Source organism: Anopheles gambiae, chromosome 3 (genome assembly GCF_943734735.2).
Source record: "Anopheles gambiae chromosome 3, idAnoGambNW_F1_1, whole genome shotgun sequence".
Classification (NCBI taxonomy): Eukaryota; Metazoa; Arthropoda; class Insecta; order Diptera; family Culicidae; genus Anopheles; species Anopheles gambiae.
In genome coordinates, this window is record NC_064602.1 from 8,084,946 (window position 1) to 8,107,236 (window position 22,291).

Consider the following 22,291-nt stretch of genomic DNA (forward strand, 5'->3'; position numbering starts at 1 on the left):
AAATTGATGGAGTAGTCCCAGCAGTCCCTAGGGATCAACTAATCTCTCCGGAGAAGAGTGAATGGGAGATTTCTGTAAAAAAAAGATAGGACAGAGTGCTTTTAGAAACATTACAATTGTATCTATTGCTATGAATGAATCATCATGAAAGGAAATTTTAATTCCTCCTTCAAAATTGACACAAAAAACCTTTCCATCTATATTTCTTTATACTTTCCCAATGTCCAAAAATAACAGTGCGCGTGTAATATTGCCATTGGGGAAAGAATAAAATATGTTGATTTGAAAATTGGCTCTTAAACTTAAGACACCTACGATACAAAGCCATTTAAAGACAAAAGCTTCTCGAAACGAAAAAGTTTCCTAGGGGATACTATCAAGGATTGTTTTGGATACGCATTTCTCCAAATAAAAATAACTCAAGAAAAGAAGGTCCCTCTTTTCTGTAGTTTGTTGTTGTAGGCTACAGCTGAAGCAACATCAAAATAGTACGGATCACGCATCGTAGCACTTTTTCTTCAAAGCTTCTTCAACGTATGTCATCCTGGAGGAATTTTGTTTTCCTGGAAGATGGAGCGCCAGCTCTAGCGATTTGGAAGCACCCCAAACGCGTGTTTGGGATGATTTTCCAATGTTTGCCTCTCGCTGACTTGTTTAGGCCTCGGCGCGCTTTAAATAATGGATCTAGGGCTGCCTCAGGCTTCACGCTAGAGTGCTCACTTCGATTTCTTTTCACGCTGCGGAACAACGGTAGCGCCCGGTTGAGTGACGGGAGCCCATTGACCGGAAAACTGAAGCGACGACATGTGTGTGTGTGTGAAGAAATGCGGGCAAGGCTCTACACGCGGCGCAGATGGAGACTTTTCAGCTTTTGCCTTTTTGGGTGGTTTGCGTGCAGTGAATTCCATTCCCCCCGCGGGAAGGCTACCACAGCACCGGATACGTCTAAAGGGCTTTCCGCTGTCTTTCAGTAGTTGAGGAAATCTCATAGGCGTTGCCACACACGTCTACATCGCTTTTAGCTCTGTGATATTTAGCAAAGTCATTCTCCATATTGCGCACATACGGTGCTGTGCGTGTGTGTGAGTATGGTTTCTTTTCAACTGAACCCATATCCTGGTCGTAATCTTAAAGGATACGGAACAACCGAAGGGAATGAAGCTGTAAGCGCAGCGTTACGCAACGGAAGGTACGAACGAGATCCTGCTTAGCGGAATTAAGTTTTCATGTTCGAGATAAATTGATACTGACAGCACTAATTGTTTCGTAAATATGTACGGCCTTGCCGGGGGATCATGTGGTTGGTGGCGGTAGGCAATGTGAGCAGTGCAGGGCCATTTCTTATTGTGCTAGCCTCGTGTGCCTCTACGCGTGCAGGAGAGACGTTGACGAAGGCGTCCAGCTGTCGCGCGTTGAAGAGGGTAGTGAGGGTCGACCTCCCGGCTGGTGTGGTGGGTTCAATTTCACTAATCTATGTGTGTTGCGTTGCGCTTTTACGTGAAAGCCTATTTACATTAGCGCTTTGACGGATGGTTTTCGGTTTGACTTGGCACCGACTGACGGGAGGGCGCACGGGTGCGCGAGGCGTCCTTTTTCACGCCACGTGGAAATGGGAATAAATCATGAGACGTTAGATGGATGAGGTGAAATGGACGGACGGGTGGACGGCAGAGTAGTATTCATTGCCGGATCTAGCTCGGGTATGTATGTCAATGGGAGGCGAAATACGCCAGTCATCTAAACCGACCGAACCGACCGGTTGTAATCTCGTGATGTAGAGGATTCAATTGTCATGATTTCGTATGTAGGTGTGTGTGTGACTTGTCTCTACCGCCTTTTGTTGCTCCGTCCGTACGGAATGGCGAGCAGTTGGTTTAGATCCGCCGCTCAGATGACAGCTCTGGTGGAGCAAGTTTTAGTTGGGAGTGATTTAATTAATACCTAACTAAATCACTAGTCCAAATCTGAACGGTCATCTGCGAGTACTTGTCCGTCCGAGTCCTAGCTCGCCAAGTTGACAACGATCATGGGATGTAACGCCGGCTTCGAGCGCTCCTTCCATTTAGTATCCAATTAATTCTATTTATCTTTCTCGCTCTCGCTTTAACCGTCCACAAATGAAATTGGAGTGGTAATGGTTGGGATTTTAGTTCTTTGATGTGATTTCTGCTATCACTTGCTACATTAGTCTTTCTTTTTGCACAATGATAATCAACTTCAGGGAAGCGTACAATGCCAGCACTCTGGTCCATGATAATGCAAAGTGCTTTAGGGGAATGATAATAGGAGCAAAGAATGAATGAGGTTGCTGTGGACAACATTGAAGAAAAGGTATAATGGACATGCACATGCTTAGCAGCTGGAATGTTTCATAGGCAATTGTGGTAATGAGTTGACGTTGCATAATGAACAAAAAACATTGTGTTTTCTTCATTACATCACTTGTTATTACTGTATGGATAAGTTACGGAATAACATCGGGACAGTGATATTATTTGTCATCGTCAGATGGAATTGAAGAGGAAATGTAACGATACAATGGAATATATTGGAATAACTGAGGGCTTATCATAGATACAGACATAGTTATTAATTTATTTGGTAATATGTATGATAAAGTTATTAAACTTGGTTCCAATGTTGTCTTTCATCTTCTATCTTATTTTCTATGAACTTAAAACTTCGAGATTTGAATCACTTTCTAAGAACATTTTCAGAAACATCTTTCAAAAAGCTTTCCCATAAACCATGAGTGTCTTGTGCTTTTGTTTGGCTACAGTTTTCAATTCATCGCAAAAGTTTTTTGCAACAATTTATGGCATCAAACGATACTGTGTGGCCCACAGCGGGGCAGCTGCAGGCACCAAACCAGCCCTGAGGTGCGGACGTGATTCATGATACAATTTTTGAACTTACCATCATCAATTCCATCCCGAACATGGTCCGGTCCCATAGTTCACCCTTTCGCTTTGCCCGGTGTGGCACACCGTTAACGATGAGTTGTTGAGTACGGGCTGCTGCTTGACTGTGCGTAAAGAGATATTACTTTTCTGCGGTTGGACACGGTGAGCCGAACTCAGGACAGGGCAGGGCAGCAAAGAAGCACCAATGAACCGGAACGAAGGTTGCAACGCGAGAAGTGCACCTCAAAGTCCTCCTTTTTCCCGGACTCGTCATGCGTTTCGGAGCGTCCCGTTGGAGAAAAGTCATAAATGGAAAAAGTTTCCCATGTCTACAACACTCCACTCCCAGGAGTGGCCCCAAGAGTGGCGGGCGGTGCGCTTTTGAAGGAGTTGCCATCGATACAAGGTGAAGTGTGCACCGAATGCCCGGGTGCACCGGCAAGTCCAACATCGGTTGACCTCCGGGTTTGAGAGAGGGAGAGCTCCCGTATCGGTGATGGGAAGCGAGAACTCGGTTGAAACACTACCGCCACCTGCTGCTGTCGCTGTGGGTGCTTGGGGAACCGTTCCTCATGCAGGTCTGACACATCTGAACGGCGTAGGTAGCCTTGCTAAAGGCTTGGGAAGAATAAGTCATAGCTAGCAAGCAAATCGTAAATAATAATGCAACCCTGAAGTGAGAGAGCACTCAGCACCCGGTCAGCGTGGGGTAATGATTTTTAATATTTATACCACAGCTTCGAGTCACGCTGGATGCCCCAGCAGAAGCAGGAAAGAAAGCAAAAGTTACAGCCACAGCCAACCCTGGGCGCTTCCGGACCAGGTCCGCACGTGAGCGCGTGTGCGTTGTGTAACTCCACAATGCCACACAGTGTAACGGGGCAATGATTTAAGATGAAAAGTTTTGCCAGCGGGTGAAAGACTTATGCCTGCCTGGAAGACGGAGGCATTCGCTCAGGTGAGCCCGTTGGATGGTGGTCGCGCCCGGCATAAAAGTTATGCGTCCTTATGAGATATGGGTGGGCTAGTGCATCGTGCCGCCCACCGACGCATTCGGATGGAAATGGTCGTCGTGGAAGAGGAAAGCGGCAAAACACGACACGGAAGGAATAGTTACCAGTTACCGGAAAAAGGCGGGAAAGTTTCACAAGTTTCAAAGCGTGTGGCGATGGGGAAGAGACAGATGAGACAGGTTAGGTTTACGGTTAAGCCCCGATGTGGCAAATATTTGTGCCTCGCTTCACGGGAAACAAAAACTCTTCCCCGAAGTACGTTGTTTGTTGCAGTTTATGTCGCAGGAAGCGACGGTTGGTAAACATGTCTGGGCGTGTTGGGTTGGTCGGGTAAGGAGGAAGTTGTTTGCTGAATGCTTTGCTACATATTTGCTGAATATGTCGTCCTCCCAGGCTGTGCTAAACTTCTCAGATTACTTTCAGATCATAACGATAATAATTACGATGAAGATCATGACGATGATAACGAGCCGTAGTTGACGATGATCTCGCATCATACCGTTCTGTGTCGTTAAGCTACCTTTTAGTAGACAATTTGGACGACTTTTCCGTAGGTTTGGTAGGGGGTAGGTGCCATCTTCACTGACCGGAATATGGAAGAAAGGGCAGCAGCACACACAAGGGAAAAGGCGCAGGGAAATCTGGCTTTTATGACCCAAATTGATGCTTTCCAGTTAATGAAAAGTCCAATATTGACTCTGGTGACAGCTTGCCGGCATGATGCTGCCGGCAATGTGCTGCCGTGTGGCTCGGTAAAGTGATGAGTAAACGTTGATGAGACAGTAGGGTTGCGTTGATGGATATACCTGCCGGAGCAAAAGGGGTATGGCGTGTGGATTTGGGCAAGGAAACATCCTCCTCCCGGCGACAACATGAACCATCTGCTGCGTGCGAACAGCACGCAAGCACAGGTAATGCTCATTCTGTCCACAAGCACTGGACTGTGGTACTTCTGGAGCGCATTTCATCTCCATTGTGGGGCCGTTTCGGGTTGAGCGAACAAAGCGAACGAGGAATAATGATTTAATAAATGAAAACATCAACTTTACTGGAATTGCAATTGAAATTCGTAACGATGCGGCAACATTGGGCGTGTTGGGGTACATTGTAGGTATCAGTCGCAATTGTTCAAATCCCTCTCTAGAAAAAAGGCCCCATTTCCCGCCCATTGCAATATGCCAAAGTCCTTCAATCCTGTCCTGTTGAATTATTAATTTTTGCACCGCATTGAGCCTGTGTTGTATGAAAACACACACAGTTTAATTAAGCCGCGAGCAACGAGCATCGATTACAGGGGGAGCTTGGGAATTGTTTGGATGCTCGTAGCGTTGCAGCACGTTAAATGCAGCGCGCGCTGTGAGCAAATGATGCATTTTCATTGTTTGTGCAGGCAAGCAGAGACTCCCCCGTTCACAAATGGGACGCAAAATGAATGATTAAAGGATGGAAAGGAAATCACTTTGTGTGCTGCGGTAGCTGGAGCTTATGTTCGACGTGTGTGGGGATTGGGTAGGGAAAGGAGTGCGATAAAGAGCACGTTTATTTGTAATAAATGGTGGAAGGATATTGGTTCGGTTGAAGAAGATGGGCGAAAAATAATATGCTCGTTATGAATGGAAAAACAAGATTTATAATGGCCTGGGGTTTAATATTGTATGTGATAGCGGGGGTACATGTTACGTGATAATTTTGGGGCAGTTTAACATGCTCGTAACGTGGTTTACATCATGTGAAGAATGAAGTAGTTTATTTTAAATACTTCGAGAGGCTATGGTAAAATAATGCATCAATTTAAGCACAATATTCAATGTTGCATAACAAGTATGTTTGATGTAAATCACTGTAATGAAACCTTTTTCTGAAAATCTTTAAAACTTGTAACTTCAAACTCCGACAAAAACAGCAAAAGAACGTTGAAAGATGAAGAAACTCTTTCGCTGCAAACAAGAGTTGTTACGCATCCAGTCGAAAGGTCAGCCCATTTAATGGTGTGGATGGGAAAATGCTTTCAAAACAAAGCCCTCTGTACAGCCATTAAAGTTTAAGTTCGCGCACGGCCATTGGGCAAATTTAACAGCCCCCGGGCACAGTGAAATCATAAACCCAGCCGGGAAGTCACTTTGCGGAAACCGAAGTCGGGAACCGGTCCGCGATCATAATCTTTAATCCATTAGCTTCCGTGTTCCCAGCAGAAGCTTTGCTACCCGCTTTGGCGGCCAAGTTTTCTTCTGCTGGCCACCACCCCCTCTCCGACATAAAAGCCACTCTTCAACATTGACTGGCGTCCGTTTTGCTGCTTCCGCGGGACACGTCGCTGCCCGGCAGGGACACAGGTTTCGGAGGTCCGGAGGTGTTCGCCAAAATGACATCATAAAAAAGTCACAACCAATCCACTTTCTCCCGGAAACTAGTGAAGCGTGCAAGGAAAGTCGCGCGTTTGTGTGTGTGAGTGTGTGGAAGGCGAGAAAAATGTGTAGCCAGCTTCCGGGGGCAGAATTTCGAACCGGAGCGAGAGAGCGTGCGACATGTGCATGTGCGCTGATTTTTATTCTCGGAAGAACAGGGTGCTCACACATGAAAATGGTATTCTTACCAAAAAAAAGGAACTCTCCAGCCCGGACAGACTTGGAGCTAGTAGTAGACAGAGTATTTGACTAGAAAGGACGGGAGAGAAAATACTGCGAAACCATCCACTTGGCTATATCCACTTGAATGATCAGATTTAGAGCACACAGCATTCCTTCCGGGAAGCTGAAGAAGCGCCAAGGAGACTCGCTACGCCACAAGGATGCAACAGCGGAAAAGCTTCCGAGATAAAATCGCGTGGAAAATAAACTTTGACTTATGAGTTTCATGTTCATCCTATTTTTGCAGCGCGCGTTCGGTTGCAGCGCAGCCAGCTAGGGAGACGGAGATATCCAGACAGAAAAGAAGCGGTTTGTGGTTACGGAAAATAGCAGAAGAAAGAGCAGAGCAACATCCACTAGCCAAAATTTGGGCAGTACGTTCCAGCGAGGAAAGGCACCGTCCGGTGCTGGAAGGTAAGACACTTTAGTGAATAATGCTGGCAGCCCGGTTTAGCGAGAGATGAGGCACGCAAAAACTTTTACAACCCCACCGCACTGATTACAGCATGTAGCCGCTTTTGCTTGGTGCTCGTTTTAAATACAGTGAGCGGAAGCGGGCACTCGTAGTGGAACACCGAGGGAAGGGACGCGTAAGAATAGACACCAAAAAGGATGGTGTGTCCCTTTCTTCCGACGGTTGGTTGTAGTTTCCACGAATTGCACGGCACAGCGTTTCCCCCAGCAAACGCTGTTTTGGGTCCAAGCGATGGGAGTTTTTGGACTGGCGATAACTAAAAACTTTGCCCCGTTACTTAAGCCATGGGTCGATGGGTGTGTTGCGGGGTCCCTCGGCGTGAAGCGCACTTAATCTCGGGAGGAGCGAGCGAGCGTGCGGCGAAGCGCAGAGTATGCAAATAAATTAATTAATTTGTGTACGCTAACATGGTAGCTAATTTATCGCAGACGCACGTGCATTTGCGTCGTGTGGAGGGATTAGGAGCCGTGGAGCCGGAATAGGAGAATCTGTTGCAGTTTTATGAGGCCACAGTGTGTGCCGGAAAAGTGCAATTGAATTTAGTTGCTAGTGCGCCAAAGTTCGGGATGTTTTAAGTTCAAAATTCAAAATCACGAGCAATAATAGCTTTTCGTCTTTTTAGTGTTGTCTTACAATATGTATTGAATTACAAAACTTTTGTCACATACTGTAAGAAAAAACTCACTGAGATGAGTTTTTCACTTTGCACTCAACGCTCTGCTGCAAGCGTATGTACGGCAGGCACCTTCTACCAAACAGCCCGGCAAAAGCCGATTATTCAACGTTCGTTACAATATTTGTAATAAATTTCTCTCGGTCACGGGCAGCAAGACACACCGCTGCTGCAAGTGGGAGTAAGCTCGTAATCGCTTGCCAAAAAGTAGATAAGTAAGTGGATTGGGTTTAAAAATTCAATTACGCCACTACGCTGGGGTGTGATTTCCTCCAGGGAGTGTCCCTTCTACTCCCACTGGCGCTCTCAGGTTGCAAAAGGGTCATGAAAACACCGAGTGACACAGGGAGGAAAAAAAGGAAGATATCATTTGTCCCTGTGTGTGTTGTTTTCCCTGTTATCATGCGGCCCACCCGTTTCGCCACCGCGATGACACTTGACACGTGTGGTTGTGAATTAAAAACAAATTTGCAGCTCCAAGCGTTCTTTTGCACGAGGCATCGAGGGCGACACACTCCTTCTACCCCGTGACACCATAAATTATCGATGCAAACAAAGTTTCGAATTCGTAGCGCGTTTGCGTAAGGAAAAAGCGGGAGCAAGGCATGGCAAGGAAGATGCTGTGAGCGTTTCGGTAGGATTTACTGCTAAGCGAGGCTCCCTTTTTTGTTTTGCTAGCATTGCTCCGTGCCTTCAAATCATGCCTTTCGTCAGGCCTTGCTCAAATAGGATCGAATCGAAAAATCACCCTCCGTTTCGAGGAGGAGGCTTCTGTCTGCCTACGCTGGCACAATTTCCCTGCCAGCCAATCTTTATCAAATTATCTGCGCCAATAAAAAAAAGACGGAAAATCAAATGGAGAGAAGGAAAACAGATAAAACCATCGCACGCGAAGAATAAATCTGTAGCAGCGTCGGGTGAGATACGCTGTTAGGCACGGTATGGAATGGGGCGGCCGTGTATTAGGGATTTGTAGAGGGGTTTTTATTTCGATCTGCTCCCTGCAGTAGCGTAGTAGGCGTACGATTAGGAACGAAACAACAAAAAGCAAAGAGCACTTTCACCGCGCAATGTGACGTGACGCACTTGAGCGCTCGGGAGTACACCGACGGAGCGGCGTTATTGCGCGGGGCCGATGGCAAATAGGCTCGCGATTCTGTGCCGTGGGGCAGAGTAGACCAAACAAAAAAAAAAGGTACAAAAGTTTTGTCGTCATATTTCCCCAACGGTTAGATTTGCGTCGCGTTGTAATGGTATCGGGCTACTGCAATCAATAGCTGTTTATAACTTTCCTACTTTCACCCAGGGCGTGCGGAAGATATGCACGTTCGTGACGTTTCGCTTTCGTTCGCGGCGTAGAGGGATGGTGAAAAATTGTGTCAACGCTTTGATTTGGAGGGGGTGAAAAGTATAAAGCAAGTGTATGAGAGAGGAAAAAGGAAAATAAAACAGCTCAATATTTGAAGTGTTTTATGGGTAGATATGGATTTGAACTGGGGGGGTTTTATAAGGTTGTTCGAAAGGTTAAGACTCTTGAAAACGGAATGGTAAGAGTTTAGAGGAAATCGATCGTCTATTGTTATGTAAAATCGTGCGCTTTATATATGCACATGAATTTATTGATATTTAATCATTAAATTTCAGTATTTTAATATATGACATGAAATTAATTAAAAAAATCAATGTAACACGTAATTGATTGTAGAATAATGAAAAGTTAAACCTCTTTTTCGATTGATTTATTGATTTCCAGTCAAAACTGCACCCATGTCATAAGCTTTTTTTCGCATCAATTTGAGAAACACAAAAAAAAAAAGAATTAAAGCAATGAAGATTCTTTATGAATATCATTTTGTAACACCCGCACCACCCGTGAATCATGTTGACGCCCTCCTCGACAGTGTGGGTGAAAAATAGGGGGAAAAATAGCTAGAACATAGTGAAAGGCAAAATGACGCTCTTTGTCTTTGGGTTGTCCGCAGCGCATTCGCGTGCCTTCCCACCCTGCACTGTCTACGACAATGTATATGGAATTTCTTTCCAGTGTAATAAAAATAAATCGTCACAAACCAACCGCCCGGCTTGGCGGTGAAGTATCCAACGTTGCCAGTGGAACGAACTGGACCGAAGAATGAGTGGGGATAGCGGGGACACAACTTTTCCGATAAATCGCTTTCCCGCTTTTCATCAATACACATTTCTTGCGCCTGAACGCGCCTGAACGCCGGTGGTCCGGTGGAATGCCGAGGAGTGCGGTCTGGAAATCTCCGGAATAACGGAGGACGGCAGGACGCTTGGAATAAAAAGTCATGCTGGTAGACTAAAAGGGTATGGGGGATTTACGTTTTGTGACGATGGAGACGATTGTTTTTTTCTTCTCTTCTCTCTCTCGTTCTTCTTGTTATTGTCAAGAATGCTCTATTGCATGGGAAGGAACCGTTCGGAACGCACACACAGCGAGAGGGGCGCACACTGCGAAAGGTAATAGATTATGCACGATTCTGCCCTTGTCAATGCTTTGCGCGACAGGGACACGAGGAATGAATAATTTTTGGAATGGAGCTGACGGACGAAAAAGGAAAAATGAAACAAATACAAATCGCATACTTCCGCCAATGGTGGTGGTGGTGGTGGAAATTTGTTATCCAGGAGTGTTGAGGCGGCCGGGGGGGAAGAATTTGTTTGGTGGCTATATTTCGGGTTTGGGTTCGGCGGAGGGTGACGAAATCATATTTTGGCTCCTGCTCCGGTGCGTATCGCATCGCGGCGCATGATTTATGTGGGCGATGAATCGGCTTTTCCGGGGCAAAGAATGTTGGCATTGTTTGGGAGCGGTGTGCCGTAGCGTCGCAGGAAGAAATACTTCTGCTTGTGCCGATATTCGATGGCACTCGGTGCGAAGAAAATATTTTAATTGGCATTCTCTGATATTGTTGTTGCCCGTTTGTGAAATGCTATGCAGTGTTTGGGGCATGTTGTAAAAATATGAAACTTTTCGAAAGAATTAACTGCCACGCACGTTATGGAGACGCCCAGCTTCTCACAACAAATTATAAAAACCAGTTAAAAAAACCTTAAAACATATTGTAATAATGTGATATTTTCTAGCTTCAAATTAAGCTTTAAAAGTTACATTCGATAAGATTTTTCATCGTTTATTAACTTTAAAAAGCAAAACAAATGTTTAAAAATCAATCTTTTATTGTGATTGCATACATTCAGGCGCTTAAATTCATGTTGATTCTAAGCAAACGGAGGCGTGTGTTTTGGAACGTACTTTGCTACAGGAAAACCGGAGCCAAAACCCCCGCACGCACGTGTATCGCCAGGCAACAGGGTAAAGTTAAATTTGCGCATCAAGAAACAGCATAACGAGAGCGTACTTGCCACGTTTTCCGGCCGAACTTTGAACGACTGTTGGTAAAGCTGTTGAGCTGTTCTGCGCATTGCCTCTTTGGGATTGCACTTTTAGGCAATTTTTCTTGCCGGCTGTGCCTGGTTTCGGTATGCCATTTGGAACTTTTCCACTCAACGGAACGCATCTTACGGGCGCGAGGCTGCGAAAGTTGAGCCGAAGCGTTATGACGACTTTGGGTGTGAGCTAGATTTAACCGAAAATAGGGAAAACATCAAAGCACGACGAAGAAGCGGGCTGTTTGAGAAGGGATGCGGTGCCGGCGTCGTTCTTTGAGCAAAAGTCGTAAAGTTGTTCTTTGCTGAAATGTAACAAAATTGCCTCCTGTTGCTGTACGCAGGGCAGTTTGGGTAGGCCACTTTTTTTTTGCAAAACGTAAACTTTATCGACACCATTCAAATGTAGGTATGATATGATGGTATGTGTGTAGAGCTTTCACGTCGTATGTTAACTGTTACGTCATGCGCGAGTTGTCAGCGATGAATAGAATAACGTCAGAGAGAGAGAGAGAGAGGCGAGCAACCACTTTTTCTAGCTTGCCACTTTTACCATACAACGTCGAGAGTATGTTTTAGCGCTTTGTGAAACGGTACCCACCCTCCACCACCCGTTGCAAAATGGTTGCATCAAAAGCACCCGGTTTAAAGATAAGTTCGGTAAACACCCGAACAATGGTGGTCTTTTGTTTACGATAAACAATAAACTACCTCGGCACACCCTTCCCAGCGGCCTTACGGATAGGCGGCTCACAACGGACTCCGTTTATCCCCTTTTGTGGTTCGTTATTAACGGGCCGCCTCAGACAACATAGGTGATAAGCGCCGGTATGACAGCAGCGGGATCGGCATGATGAAAGCCAAATAAGCACTTGATCCTCTCGGTTGCACATGATGCACACGCTCTGCCCTGGCAGAAGTTGATTACGAGGCGGCGCATCATCATCGTCATCACCGTCATCCCCGGCTACGGGTGGTGGGGGAGGGTGCAGTGAAGCTTGGCACGATGTGCCGGTGCTCATTCCGACGTAATCACAGCCAGGCAAAATGGCTTTGTATGTGTGCGTGTGTGTGTGCATGAGAGGCTGTGTTCTCCGTGTGGCAAAGTGTGCGAAAGCGTTTACCTCTTTTAATCCACTTACCGGCAAGTAAGCGTAGATAATTATAATTATCATCCCGCTTTATTTACATTCTACTCATTGACACACATTATCTGCATCGGATCCGGTACCATTTGAAGTGTGCCTATACGTATGTGTGTGTATGCTCTTGAACGGTGCAGCAGGCTTTGGCGGGAAGAAGCAATCTATTGAAGATGGGAAATTCGTCTGCAGCATCGGGCCGTCTGCCGCAAGGTAAGGGCTTTTGATTCAATTAGAATTGCAAGGCAATGGGAATTAAATTTTCGGTTCTGCCATTGCGTCCCGGAGCTCTCTTTAATCAGACCGTTGGAACAGCCGGGATGACAATGGAAACGACATTGTTTGGGTGCAATTTGCAGCCCGGACAAGTGAATGGTCCAAATTGGAGTCTGAGGGAGGACGCGATTGTGTGCCTGCAAGGGTTGTAGGTTTATTGGAGCACGGTCCTGGGCAAGAAATTGCCTTCATCACGTATGAGATTTAATTGAGATGTATTGGAGAAGGACCAGGAACGATGCAGAGCACCGGCAATCGTACCGTTGGGACTTTTAATCCTCTGCTGTAAAGGAGAAAGTGAGCTGAAAGGTAGTTTTCACGTTTTTGTAATCCCCATGTTCGACTTGGAGTTGTTGGTCGTTGCGGAAGGACTCTGCTGCCATTGTGGCCGTACGGAAAAGATATACACACACACACACTTACAAACCTCTCAACCAGCTCTTAACTTTCGATCTACGACTAACGAGCTTGGTAAGCTGCTGCAGGAGGAGGACGAAAGAGATCCGGAAACAAATCGGTGAAGTTTGAAGAAGAGTAAGTATCTGCCGAGCGCTCCAGAAGAAGCGTGTGGACCTTGTTGTGGTACTTACGATGTTGGTGGGAACGGGGAGTAGAGGGGGCATTGACTGCTGGCAGCTCATTTATTATCGACGCACACAATGAGTTTCTAGCCGGCATCCCCAGATCACACTTTAAGGTGCAGGAGACTGTAATTAATAATTGCTTCACACAAAAGCCCCCGTCCGCTTGGTGCGAGGTTCGGTCTTGTGGTGGTGAAGGCGATGCTCAAGATATTGGGATGAAACAGTAGATGGGAGGTTTGGGTGTATTTGGATGTTTGAGAAATGATTTAATTACCATTTGGTAGGGCTGCGGCAAGACACACACCGACACAGTGGATGAATGTTTGATGGCGTGCGGGACATATTGATTCGGTGCTTGGGTAGTTTGGCGAAATCCGACAGGTGTGGTCGTGACATAAATATTGTCTCTTTGGCTGATTTAATGGACTGTGCATTGAGTTAGTTTGTAGCTACAGCTACTTCAGTTACATAGATCCTACACTTCATTGTGTGAAGTGGGAGCTTAAACGAGAGCTTCCTGGAAACACGACACAATGCGCTACTGTAAGACTTACGACTTCCCCATCAAGCTGCTAGAGCATGACATTGGCTCACTGTGCAGAGCAAGTCCGGTTGTCGAAGGAGGAAAGGACAGTTTTACAGCCCGTATGAGTACCCCAGTGATGAGTGTGCGTTGAAATGAAGCGATAATTAATGAACGACTTAAACGGGACAACCGCTGCCAATAGATGTGCAATTAAGGCTCGCTTAATGTCCCAGCATGCCCTCGGCGCGGCAGTGTCGCTCTTCGTTATTTATATTACTTTAAAATGCGAAGCGTAACAAAAAAAAAAAAAGAAAATCCTCACTTGGCGAAGCTAAATTGAAAGGCTATTATTTATGAGCGTTTGTGTGTTTGTGTGCGGCGACAGTACTTTACGGGGCGGCCGCGAGACTTAGGACACTGGTCCGGCTGCGCTTTGCAAGCACCATCGACTCGAGTGCTCTCGAGTGTCCATGTGTCCTGGCGATTATTTACTATCGGTAGCGCGGTGTTTCGCTTCGCCTGCGACGCTATTTCGCATACAATTACCAGACCCCATCAGCCCATTAATTCATCATAATTGCTCCCGGGAAACCTGAGGATGCATCTAATTACAGTGGAAGCCCTTACGGGTCGCGCCCTTCTCGTGGTGGTTCGGGTTGGGCGAGGTACCCCTTTTTACGCCGAAGGTTTACTGTTTTGTTACAGTGAAACATGACCAACCATAAAATCACGTCCGAGCGATAAATATCGTCGCTTAATTTTGAACCCTGTGCAACGTGGGAGCGCAACTCTGCTGAGATGGCCTTGGCTGTGTGGAGGGTTGGAGGTTACTACGATTCATTTGGTACTATCGTTAAGATTTGGTTGGTTGTGGTTCCTGCTTCCCCGGAAGTGAACCTCTGTTGAGCTAGCAAAATCTCTCGCGAATGGCGATGAATAATTTTGCTATTTTACAATTACATTGATGAAAACCTTATCAAATAGCAACTGCAACTGTGTCAGAAAGATGGGCAAAGAGAACCTGTAACCGTGGTTAAAAGCATTGTGCAAATGCGCATCAAAATCTTTTCCTTTTCAATTCATTTTTCTGGGCAAAAAGAAAAGAATGAATGCTCCTGGGAATTGGCGTGTGGAATTTTAATAAATATTACAATGACACCTAACAAAAAAGGTAAAAGATTCCATTGCTGCAGGCTGTGTGTGCGTGGATCTGTACGAAGCGGGAACCATGAAGGAGGCTGCGATGAAGCTGGCAATTAATTACATTGCATGAATATAATCTGCTGCGCGTTTTTTACTTGCTCACACCCAAACGGGACGCCCCATTGTTGGATGATAATGCGGGCTGGGAACTACGAGCTGCGTCCGCGATTTGAAGCCTTTCATTTCGGTTGTCTTTCTTTTGGGCCGGAGCCGCTTGTGATTGTTTGTCCTTTTGAGGTTTGGGATTGGTGTGTTTTTTTGGCGTGCAAATTTTACGCTTTGTGGCAGCATCGTGTTGTTGCGTGTGCCGGCGTTTTGCCGCACTGTTATTATATTAACTTTAATCTCGTTTAATGAAACCGGCTGGGAACGAGAGCAAGTGGTGCTGCTTTTTGTTAAATTTAATTGTGCTAAACTGGCAATTATCATTAGCGGAATGAGACCGCACATAACGAGTGATGTAATAATAGTGGGCGATAATTTTCCGATGATATTTTTCAACGCCGGGTGGTTTTTTTTTCTGCCACATCACGCATAGAACGGGACGCCCGGTACGCCTGAAGGTATGCAATCCGTGGGGCGAAGGAAATTTATTTTATGCATAATCATAATTCATTTTTCACGCGAGCTCTCACACACACACACACCGCCTTGTACACGCCTTTCAGTGGGCGCCTTCAGTACGCCGGTGGAAATCGACCGTAATCAGTTCGCTCGGCGGTATGGTCCGGACACAAAAAAGGCTCTCCCGCACCAGTGTTAGACCCGAAAGGAGAGTAATGGTGCTGATTGTTATGATGATGATGATGAACGTTAATAACGTTCGCGACCGATGGTGGCAAATGGTGAGGATGCGTTTTTTTCTTATGTGTCGCTGTTGTTGGTTCCCTCATTTTCTGCCTTCGTTGTGTTCGAAATTTGTTCGACCACAGCCTAAGAGGATTGCCAACCAGCTACCAAAAATACTACCAACATAAAAAAGGGAAAGGAAGACGAGCACATTATGCGAAGAATTAGCAGCAGCGGGACAGTCCCGAGATTCTCCTTCCTGAAGCTGATGGAGAGGCAGCGAAAAAAAAAAAGAACACCAAACCCCACGAGAAAAACGCCTCATGGTTGGGTGCGGCTGGTTTTTTTCCTCAACGCCAGTCTCCGTCAGGTGATGCCGTCTCGAGGGATCTTGCGACCGGAAAAGAGGGAGAAATCCTTGCCGGAAATTGGTGCCCTACCTCTTTGGGCGGGAAACAAATGGATCCGTTTCCTGTTTTCGGTTGCTGTTCGGTTTTTGTATAATTTCTTGCACGCCTTTTCGTACTCGTGGCGGATCCTTTTTCCTGCCGTGCACTCTGCTGGTAATGATTTTCGGTGGGGTGGGGAGGGAGGGAAATGTTTTGACCAGAGTGTATGTTTTTTTTTCGTTACCTACACTACCCTTGCTCCTTTTTCAGTCAGTCGTAATGAAATTGATATTAATTATGTTAGGATTACGAAAATTGAAATCACCCAATCCAGTTGAATGTTCGTTGGGGGAAGGTTCAGGAAGGAGGTGGGGGTTATGGCGAACGCGGAAGAAGAGATAATTTTCTTGGTTTGTGTCCTTGTGGGGATGGTAATGGAAGGTAGGAGATATTTGAATATAAATGAGCTGTGTTACAATGTTCGTAATATTTGTAATTTAATATGTTCCTTAAATAGTTAATATGGTTGTGAAATTTACAATGAAAAAGCAAACCTGAAATAAGGTTCAGTTGAGTGTTTAATCAAATAATTAGGTTAAAACATATCAGAGCATTTAAACCTGGAAAATAGATTTGTTTTATAGCAAAATGGTTACTGTTTTGTATATTTAAATTTAATACGCCTAAAAGTATGCAATCTGCCACACAAATCATGTGTTTTAACCTTTTTAAACATAACATTAGTTTTCTACAAGCTTTCAATATTATATTCTATTATTTCTGTAAAAAAAGTAAAATCGAGAAACTGTCTTTGCCGTCATGGTAAAGTGTTAGTGAGCTGATCCGGAAGCATTAAGACTCCGCCCACTCGAAGCTCCGTTTGAAGTGTTGTCCTATTTCCGGGATTAAACGCTTCATCACCAGTGAATCGACAAACCGGTCTATAAAGTGCTACCAAACGCCACCACACCTCATCATTTTATGTTCCAAATTGTTTCCAGTACGATAAAGATAAACTGTTGCAGGTGATTAAACTGTAATAAATGCGCCACGGGTATATATGAGCACCTTCCAGGAGCTGTTACTGCCTTTAGTAAAACCGCAAGTTTCGCAAGCGTTTTATTATCCTGGGATGTAGATTTCCCAGCGGGCAAAGTGTGCGCTACAGTTCTACGAACCTTCAACATCGCGGAAAGAAAAGGGGTTACCTTAAATCTGATTAGTGTTTCAAAGCATTTAAATAACGTGGGCGAAAAGGGCTCGATTGAAACACGCTGCGGGAAGAGCCGTTTCATAACGTGGCTTGGGGTTTGGAGATAGAACTTTTGGAACCGGTTTTTGGGCTTGGGTTTTTCGGGGAAATGAAAACCTTGCGCCCGTTCGCAGTTCGGTTACCATTCAAAGCATCCAACATAGAAGGTGATAATATCGTCGATGGCCATGATGATGATGATGACACTGGTGATGAGTTGGTTCGTCGTAAATGTGAACGTAAAATGTGAAGCCCACCGTACCGTGCCAAACCGCACGTCACCGCTCAGGAACGTTTCACGAGCGCGTCCTTGACTTTCGCGCTTGTCACAACCGGGGGCCCTGCGTGATGAGCCCACCCACAGGCGGCATCCGTGCAACGGATGGCTTTCTAATTACTTTAAAAGTTTTGTGAAATTTTATCCTGTCATTGATTACGGAGGGGCTTAACTTAAACCGGGATCACCCGGGTTGTTGTTAGCGTACGTTTTTTGTTTTGCGGAAGACGAGGTTTTGCACGATATAATGATGGAAGAGGAGTACGCGAAGTTGTTCCCAGGCGATGGGAGAAAATTTCCACAGGATTAAATCTCTATTTCGTGGAGTTTCGGATGGTGTCTGTGTGTGTGTGGGGCACGGGTTTTTGGTTACTTGTTTTTCTATACAGAGCATTATAATTACTTGCAGTGTTCTCTGTTATTATCCGGAATAGGATGCATCAAGTGCTCGGATTTCCATCCGCGGGTTGCAGCAGCGCTGCGGAAGAGAAAAGGAGATAGAGAAAATTAAGCTGTCTGCTGCAACCGGGCATGATGCATGCATGTAAATGAAACGCGTGGGAAGCATAATGATGTTAAGCGTAAGTGCATCAATCCTGTACGTGCCTGGCATGGATAGTGGCGAGCTTTAGTTTTCGCGCAGAATTTGGAAGTAATAGTTTTTGCAACAATGTTTCGGGCTAAACTGGGAGAAATCTGCTATGCTGCAGGCGAGGATTAGAAACAATGTGTGTACGTTGTAGACACACGGCAAAGAACAATGTGTACAAGGTTAATGGTAGGAATATATTATAATCTCAAGTACAACAATAAAAAATATTTATTTTTTTATGAAATTAAGGCCAGCATTGTGAAACGAGTCATATAAGCGTACTTATAAGTAAATTATTCAGCAGATTTCCTTTGCATTTTTAATTGTCCTAATGTCCCCTAATTTGCATGTCAAAGCAACATGAAAGAAAAACTTCAAAAAATCAAATTACCCTCGCAATGTTTGAAAAGCGCAAACCATATCATCTCTTTTAGTTCACATCGCTAATTGTGATGCAAATAGATCTTTGCCACAAAAAAGTCCCCCAAACGTTCGTTACTAGACTCTACGCAAATGGTATCGAGTCCTTTCCGATTCATCTGCAAGTAAGAGATTCAGGTACGGCTCATTTGCTTCGTCCACCGTGTCACGCCGTATGACTAAGTTTCCGAATGTTTGTGATTTTCCCTTTTCTAATTCTTCCAGGGCAGGACCGATTCCCCGGATGTGTACTCGAAACTTTGTCCATAAGTTCATTTATGGCGAAACGGTCGTTCGTTCCACCCAGTTTTCCGGATAGAAGACAAAGTTTGGCACTACTTTGGTGTTCTGTTGGTGGGGTGCATAGCATTTCTGTCCGGATTTTTCTTCTTCTGGGTGGACTAGGGGATTCTTTTCTCGCATTCCGTCATGGCACGGTGTGTGTGTGTTGGTATCGATTGTCGTGTTTGCTCGGTGATTCGAAGTGACTGGTGGTTTCGGTAGACATAGAGCAAGATATCGCTCCTCAATAATACATTTGATTTGCTCGAAACTCTCCAAGTTTGACGTCCGTCCGGTGTACGGTTGTGGGTGTGTGGCTGCGTGCGGTTTCTCATAAGTGAGCAAAGCCCAATTTTCTTCCCCAACAAGTTGCTCACGTGCAGGGAAGAGCGAGGGCGCAAAAAGTTTCTTCGTTCATCTTGCCATCAAACGAACTTTTCCCATATTCCGCCATCAAAAGCGATGCAATGTTTGTGGTAGAATGAAACTGCAGCGCACAATGAAAGAAGCCGTGCACGTTTGGCTCGTGAGCTATCGCCCCTAAAAGAAGTAGTAAACAATTTCTATTCAAATGAGAAACCATAAAACAAGGTTAAAGAATTCGCGTTCGAGCAAAACTGCAGCATTAAACAGAAAGAAAGTCGATAACGCAACAAACAATTGGCGCAAAAAAAGGGCTTCGATATCCTACGTGCCATATTGCAAAAGAATCCTCGTGCGCGTACAACTTGGTGATTGTAATAGGAGATTTGTTGCGAGATAAAAGCTCACAAAGGAAAAAAGGGGGGGAAAAAGTGGCACAAAAATGAATATCCGTACGGTGCGATTATTACTTCCTGTCTTTTTTAATAGTCAACCGTTCAAGTGAAGCAGGATTGTGCTCCATAGCGCCCCACGGAAAAACCAACAATCGTTCTTCCGTTGCATCGTAGGAGGGCCGTGCACCATGTCGAGGTATTGTGTGTTTAAAGTTTCACATTTCTGTTTCTGTTGCTGCACTGTGGTGGGGTTCACCTTTGTTCATGTTTGGCTTTCCAAAGCCGCGAAAGCTCTCGTAATGAATATAGCTTTTTCGCGCGGCAAACGCAGTGAACGCTCCAGACCGCAACCGAACCCGAACAAAACAGAGCCACACGAAGGACCTGCCTGCAGCGATTGTGCAAAAGCGTTGTCCTACGATTGGATTGAGTTTCGGTCCGGTGAATAGAGTGCTAAAAATAAACATGGGGCTAGCAAAAAAAAAAGGAAAGTTTGAACCATCCGGCACTACCCCGTCCGGACAAAAAGGGGAGGCACGATGCATTTGCATCCCTGTCGTATCTGCATCGTGATTGCAGCCTGTTTTAGGACTGCAGTGGCTGGTAGTAGGATGCCGGGGGCGATGGTGTTGTGGTGTTGGTTGTAAAAGTATCGTTTTTCATTTTAAACGTCCCCGCCACTTGCTGGGCTCATGGATAGTGTGAGAAGCTGTGGATAAAATACTGCTGGTAGTAGTTTTATATCATACATTTTGAACCCTTGTATTACACCTCATTGAAAGCATCTGAATGTATTTTGCAACATTAAAATATTGTAAAAATAGTACAATAATACCAAATATTAGGATTTGTGACATAAAAACGCCTGAAGTTATGCAATCCGTAAAGCATCACTAAATTTGTACTGCTCTGTTGCTTGATTTTTACAAGACTACGTCAACGATGAAGTCAAACTAGCATACATAATTTTCGACAGCTTTGAGCAAAGAATTTTTGTGAATTTCCACTTCAATCCCGCAGTGAACGTTCTTTCTGATGTTATAATAAAATCCCCTAGCCCGATTCATTCCACTTTATGCTGTTCTGCATTCGGTGCCCGATAGTTTCAGGTCATTTGTAGGCCACCAGGCCGGCCTGTGCGGGTTTTTCATACACGTCAAGAAGAAAGCCATAAACCCCATAAACAATATGCGGTGGAAGTGGAAATCCATCCTTTTTCATATGACGCGAAAGTTTCGTTTACATTCTCCTTGTTGTGTGTGTGTACCGCGGTACCGCGAACGGTTTTCCCATCAGTAGCAACGAAAGCATGCTGGGGAAAACAATAAGACTTGTTGTTCGAGTGTGGGAAACACTGCAAGCACCCACCGACAAGTGTGTGCACGTGAGAGATTGTGTTTCATGAGAAAAGTATTTACACCACCACCGGCGCAGAAACGGAGGGGTTGATGGCTCTCGATACACATTGTCTGCCTGCTAGCTTTGGCTTTGATAGGTCTGTGCAGGCGATGAAAACAGAGCACAGGAATGGGATGACTTTTTCACTCCATTCTGAAAATTAAGGACCATCCGTTTCACTTTATGAACGATGGCCGCGGGTTTTGTGTAATATCTCTACACTTTTTCGGCATAAAAACCCTACAGAAACCATAGATAGCATAGAGGGAAAGCATTCGGTTCGGTGCAGGTTTTGTGTTTTGTTTCGCCCTAGTTTTCTGCCAACAACTTGCCTAGGTCCTAGAGCAGTTGGAATAAAAAATACCCCAAAAAAGGGAAAATATTAAAATGAGCACTCACGATATGATGCGGATCCGATGGTACGGTTTTGGGTGAGAATTATTTTTTAAGGTTATTTTTCCCTCGTCGTTGTTCATCTCCTCATAGTGTACGGTAAACAATTGCGATGGCTTGCAAGCAGTAAGTTATTTTTGGAAAGAAAGAAAAAAAAAACAGTAATATTTCTACTGCAGAAGCATTGAAAATTTCTCCCAGCAAAAAGCCAATCTGTGACTTTTTACGTGCATCGTTGAGTATAGCTTCTGCTGCTCGGTTGGTTGACTCTGTTTTTGAAAAGTGTCTAAAGCTTTGCGGTTTAGCTTCAAGTCTCCATTTCCGTGGTTACAAAGCGCAGGTGTTGGAAGCTCGGTTGAGTTTCATACCTGAACAGATCATCTACAAAAGAAGAAACCAGGCAACAGAAGTGCAAAACAAGCTCAAGGATGTGTTTTTTTTCCTGTGTGTATCCGTGTTAAGGGGGAGTAAAATAAACCGCAAATAAGTTAGGACCATGAACGTTTCGATTACTGCAACGGAGATCGGGATGGTGTTGGAGTGGATGGCTCCATCTGCATCTGTAGCGTTGTTGTTGTTGCAGTGAGGGGGTTTTTACAAAGCCACGAAATAAAAGATTAGTAAGCAATGGAAAATGCTTGTTGCGGTTAGCAACGTGGTAACAATGTGCCCCTGTGTGCCAGAAAAAGCATGTGAAAATGCTTGATACCTGGAATTGAAAAATAGAGAGAGCGGGTTTTGTTGCTAGAGGGCTCCAAGTATAGCTTATAACAGCAGAAAGTTTACAAGGTTCTTGGGTGGAATGGTGCAGTACAAGTGGTTTGTCAACGACACCTAACCTTTTGTTGAAACTAAGATGACGCAGAGTGCAATAATCGGTTGGTAGTATGTTGCAGAGCTATGTAAAA

At 45.0% G+C, this 22,291-nt stretch overlaps 1 protein-coding gene across 2 annotated transcripts in view; it reads left to right on the forward strand.

Annotated features, from left to right (window-relative positions):
- The window catches only part of LOC1277711 (EGFR adapter protein), a 48,825-nt gene that overhangs the window by 10,778 nt on the left and 15,756 nt on the right, over positions 1-22,291 (forward strand). Inside the window, exon 2 of one of the 2 annotated variants that reach the window (XM_061658257.1) lies at positions 6,791-6,957. The exons of the other annotated variant lie outside the window; for it this stretch is intronic. The gene's annotated coding sequence lies outside the window, so the exon portion shown is untranslated. The remainder of the gene's footprint in view (positions 1-6,790; positions 6,958-22,291) is intronic. 2 annotated transcript variants of the gene reach the window in all.